Raw genomic sequence first — 6,100 nt, forward strand, 5'->3', positions numbered from 1 at the left:
CCTGAGTGGTCAGTGCCCTTTGAGATTATGTGTGACGCTTCAGATTATGCGGTTGGAGCAATTTTAGGACAGAAGATTGAGAAACGATCTCATGTTATTCACTATGCTAGTAGGACTCTTTCTGACACACAAATGCATTATACCACCACAGAAAAGGAGTTACTAGCCGTTGTATTTGCACTTGAGAAGTTTCGATCTTATTTGTTAGGCTCCAAAGTTATCATTTACTCAGATCATGCTGCATTGAGATATTTGATGAGTAAAAAGGATGCTAAACCGCGTCTCATTCGTTGGATTCTTCTGTTACAAGAATTTGATATCGAGATCCGAGATAAGAGTGGATGTAAAAATCTTGTAGCAGATCATCTGTCAAGACTGACTATAGATTCATCTATTGATCAAGGACAGATTGTTGATTCCTTTCCGGATGAGCAGTTATTTCATGTCAAGCGTTTACCCTGGTTCGCGGATATCGTAAATTTTCTGGTTACTAGAGAGTATCCTGCGCACTGGAACCAGAATGAGAAAGATAGATTTTTTGCGCAAGTGAAACATTATTTTTGGGAGGAACCAGAATTATTTAGATCATGCCCAGACCAGATGATTCGGAGATGTGTGCCCGAAGAAGAGTATCATTCCATTTTATCCTTTTGTCACTCTTTAGCTTGTGGAGGTCATTTTTCTAGTCGAAAGACCGCTGCAAAGGTCCTTCAGTCTGGATTTTGGTGGCCCACACTTCATAGAGATGCTCACGAATTCTGTAGGAAGTGTTTGGGTGTCAGCAAACAGGTCGCATTACCAAGCGCGACATGATGCCTCTTTTACCTATTCTGATTGTGGAGATTTTTGATGTTTAGGGCATTGATTTTATGGGTCCTTTTCCGCCATCGTTTGGATTTACATATATTTTAGTGGCGGTTGATTATGTTTCAAAATGGGTCGAGGCTGTGGCCACCCGGACCAATGATCATAAAGAGGTGCTTCGATTTATCAAGCACAATATTTTTAGTCGGTTCGCAGTGCCTAGAGCGATCATCAGTGATGGTGGTACGCACTTTCGTAATGTGCAGATAGCTTCTTTACTTGGAAAATATTTTGTGCATCATCGGATTGCTACACCTTACCACCCGTAAACCAGTGGCCAAGTTGAAGTCTCTAACAGGGAGATAAAGCGGATTCTTGAAAAGACAGTCCGACCAGACCGCAAGGATTGGTCTCAGCGCCTTGATGATGCCTTGTGGGCTTATAGGACTGCTTTTAAGACCCCGATTGGTATGTCACCATTTCGATTAGTTTTCGGGAAACCTTGCCATCTTCCTGTTGAGTTAGAACATAGAGCATATTGGGCTATAAAAAAATTAAATTTCAATATGACCCAAGCTGGAGTCGAGAGAAAATTACAGTTGAGTGAGTTAGAGGAATTGCGTAATGAGGCCTATGAGAGTGCAAAGATTTACAAAGCTCGAACTAAGCATTTTCATGATCGATATATTGTTAGGAAACAGTTCGAGCTTGGGCAAAAAGTATGGCTTTATCATTCGCGTCTTCATCTTTTTCCAGGCAAGTTGAAGTCAAGATGGAATGGTCCATTTGTTGTGCATAGGGTGTTTCCATATGGAGCGATAGATCTTTTTGACCCTCGTATGGGTGCTATTTTTAAAGTAAATGGGCAACGGCTGAAGCCTTATATCTCAGATACTGTGACAGGAAAAGACATTGAGGATGTTGATCTTTTAGAAGTTTAGGACTCACACATGTTTGTATATATTTTAAAATTTTGTAAATATTCATAGAAAAACAAATTTTTTTTTTTAAGAGTATTTTCATATAGTTCATGTGCATAATTCATAGACTATGATCAGGGTAGGCATATTTTCACATTTTAGATTTCATTGAGTTTACTTTCTTTCCCTCATTGATTTTATCTCATGTGCATTCACTTAGTTTTACATAAGCATGGGGGAATGCCACTGGGACAGTGTAATTCAAGCATGGGGGAGGGTGTAGTAGCTCACTAGAATATTTTTGTCTACGTTCTTGCACATGTTTACACATATCTCATGAAAAGTAGATTTTTAAAGAAAGAAGTTTGAACTTATATGAATGTTATTTCAAATATAATGTTTTTAGAGGATTTTTAAGCCCCACGAAAATTTTTTCTGACATAGATCTAAAAATTATGGTTGTTTATGCGGATTTCGAAGAAATGATGATAGATACATGTTAGAATTTATTTTGAATCATAAATATGAATATGCATAGTTCTATTTTTGAAAAACTAAGCAAATGAACAAAAAGCATAAAAATGAGCTCAAAAGAAAAATATATAGCATGTGTTAGGTTGTTTGGATAATTCCACAATCCTTAGTAGATGGAAATTAGATGTAAGTTGAAACTTTTAATTCCATTTTCGAAAAGGAGATTGGAAAACTTCGTGATCCTAAGTAACTGAGAACAGATACAAGTTGAAATGTTTGACTCTCATGTTATAAGGGTGAATGAAGGAAGTCACTTTTATGTCTTAGTTGATATCTTTTGGTATGCATTGAAAAAGTATAGAAGATATTGACATTGCACAAGGCATAGAAGCAGACCACATGCAAGCTATATGAGAAAAATAAGTGCGCAAAAAGAAAAAGCGTGAAAAGAAAAAAAAGAGAGAAAAGAGCTTAAAAAGAAAGAAAAGTTCAGTGCTTAGAAGTGTGATTGAGAAAACCTGTGCAGAAAACATATGAGTGAGGATAAGTAAATAATAATATGTTTTTATTGGATTTTCTAAGAATAAAACATAAATAATTGTGATATTTAGAAAAGTGAAAGAAATTCTTTTTCTGTGGTGGTATATAAAAGACTCTAATTATATTGTGATTTTGAAATAATAGGAAATATTTGTGAAAACAAAGTCTTTAATTACCTACTGCTTATGAGGATGTGTAATATTATGCATACATGACAGAGATGTTTGTGGGTAGCATCACTGCAAACCCTCACGAGACCTTACTCGTCCACTGGGGTAACCCAGGGGTTGAAAGGGCTTGTTGCATGAGCTAAATGCAACCGTGATTCCTACGAAAGTGAGTTAGGTGATAGTTTGATTTCTTGCATTTTTCTAGTTTGCTCGAGGACTAGCAAAACATAAGCATGGGGGTATTTGATCATGCATATAATTCAGGGTTTATTAACATTTAAATATGCATGATTTTATAAAATAATGTTTCAAAAACCCAATTTTATGTTAGTTTTTGAGTAAATGTGCTAAAATGATTTAAAATTAGAAAATGCATGAAAAATAGTTTTATTTTACATTCTTATGCCTATTTTAGTTTTTGTAGTTGGTTTTAGTTTTTATTAAAAGAAAAAAATAAAAAAATTGGAGAAAAATAGTTTTATATTCATTTTAAGTGTTTGTGTTTTTTTTTAGAAAAGAAAAAAATATAGTAGATTAGTTTTTTAAGTTTCTTTTATAAATACTTTTGTTTTTGAAAATTTTCATAAGTAACCGATTCATACGGTTTTCTTTACTTTTAAAAAAAAATTAAAAAAAAAATATAATAATAAAAACAAACCATTTTGTGGTTTGTAATTGTTTAAATTAATGAAAAACTGAAAAAATATATATAAATAATAATACAAACCGGTTGGAACCGGTTTGTATTTCTAAAAAGAAGAAAATTGAAAACCAAACCGGCTGAACCGATTTGGAAGTTTTGAAAATAAACAATTGTTGTTACAAACCGGTTCCAACCGGTTTGAACCCTTTTAAAAACCCAAAAACAGAATCGGAAAGGGTTTTCATTTTTGTGCGCCAAAATTTTTTCCTTCCCTCTCTGATTTTTGCCCTTTGCTCTCTTTTCCCAGTTACCGGATTCTTACATCTCCTTCTTCTTCTTCTTCTTCCAGCAGCAGATATTCTTCATCCGGTGGCAAGGACTTCTTCAATCGATGGCAGCGCATGAGGTGGAAGCCACCTCTTCCTTCAATTCCCGGTAAGTCATCTACTCCTTCTTCTTCTATTTCTTCTTCTTCTTCTTCTTCTTCTTCTTCGTTTTAATTCTTTCTGAATCATAATGTTTGAATTTCAATTTGGAAAAAAAAAAAAAAGAAAACATAAAAAGAAAAAATATTTGCGCAGGAATCCGGCAATCAACATGTATTCTGCCGGAATATTTGTTCTGATGAATAAATTGCTGATTTGATCAAAAATTTTGATCTAGATTCAGTGGATTAAATTTTGTATATTGAAAAGAAGAAAAAATAAAGAAAAAATTATGTTCTAAGATCGATCACAGTGTTATCCGGTGAAATTTGTGTTTTGAAATCTCCGGCAGCCATCAAAGATCTCTGGTGCATTATCTTTTGATCAATGAACTGAAGACTGTCCAATTCATATCTGATAAGGACTGAGGAAGCTTTGATCCAGCAACTAGTTGCTGGAATGGTGTGTACAAATTGAAGAATCGTGATCTTCTGTAAAAAAAAAAAAATTCATGGTGAAATGGCCTTAGTTACTTTTTATTGCCGGAAACTCTTGCTTGTTCTGAAATATTCTGCTACAGTCCATCAGAAAGCAATTTGATATCCATCTGATGTGAATTTTCATTCTGAAAGATATTGAATATCTACTTGAATTTCTTTGAATTTCTGTTTTTTTTTTTTTTGTTCTCAATTAGATCATTTCTGTTTTTTTTCTTTTTCATTCAGTTCAGTTTTTCTTTTAATTTCCTTTTCTTTTCATTTTAATGAAATCTTGTTTTCTTTTTTAGTAAATTCACATTCATATTTTTTGTTTTGCAACATCCTGTTTCTGTTTTATATTTTATTTTCTATATTTTTAGTTGACATAGGTCGATTTGCTGTTTTTTTCAATCAAGGATTTTTCCTGTTGTGCTTCATTCAATATCTATTACAAATTTGTTTCATTTGCTATTTCTGTGTAAGTTTCCAGTTTGTTTTTCATTAGGCATTCCTTGATGTTTACATTTCTTGATTTTAATGCTTTAAATTTTGATATTTGTATTTGTATTTTTCAATAATAAAGTGTTAGTGACTAATTGTTTTCACTGTTTGTTAATTGAAATGAATAGATTCCATAAAGTTTAGTTTGAGTAAATTGAAATTTAGTTAATTGTGTTAGTTAATGTAGTTTTAATTGTCATTGAAGTCTTTTGTTAATATCCTTCAGTGTTTTTAAGGATTAGCTAATTCAATATAGATTTCTAGTTCTATCTCTGGTACTGCTCGTGTTCATTGAATTTGTGCAGGATAACGAAGGAGTGGAGTTGAAGCGATTACGTGACACGAAGTACAAAGATAGAAGATTTTTTTTACTTTTCAGTTTAGACTTAGAATTTTAATTGGGTTTGTAAATATTGCACTTTACGCCCTCTGCGAAGGGTATTCATTTGTTGTAATAGCTAGTTGTTTTTACTTTTCTGAACATTTTACATTTCAATAATTCAGCAATAAAGATTAGTTTAGACTTGTGTGTTTGAATACAACATATTCCCGTTCCCAGAGTTCGACCCGGTCTCATCCACTAGTGAGAACCGGTTTTTATTATTTGATGTCTGGTTTTCACATGTTTTTCATATAAAAATCTTTTCAAAATTACAACGATTTAAAAGAAGACATCACCTCTCATTCTCACAGTCTACATCAACAAAATATCATGCCTCCTTTTTTTTTTCTTCATTCGTATGAAATAGCTTTTGTTAACATTTGAATCAAGTTTTTGTCAAATTTTTTTTTAAGTCGTATTTGCTCTCATATTTCATATAGTTCAATACCCTGCATCTAGGTTCATTCCTAAATCCCACAGTTCTCTCCTTTCCATTCGTATGATTTTATTTCTTCTCTCTTTTAACTATTAGCCTAATATGGGCAGGATAAAATTCAAGATTTCCCCAAAAGGGGAAATCTGGTTCAACATCTGCAAAATGTAGCATTCCTGCAAGTAAATTTAGTCTTCAGGCTGACTCGATCAGACCTTTCTATATCTGCAAGTAAACTTGTTACTGGAGCAGGAAAAAGGAAGTCTAGTTGATTTAGATGTCCGCTGTATGATGCTGAAATTCCCTACTGATTCCTTTTTTTAGATTTA

Source organism: Nuphar pumila, chromosome 9 (genome assembly GCF_984573655.1).
Source record: "Nuphar pumila chromosome 9, dmNupPumi1.hap1.1, whole genome shotgun sequence".
In the NCBI taxonomy this organism is placed as follows: domain Eukaryota; kingdom Viridiplantae; phylum Streptophyta; class Magnoliopsida; order Nymphaeales; family Nymphaeaceae; genus Nuphar; species Nuphar pumila.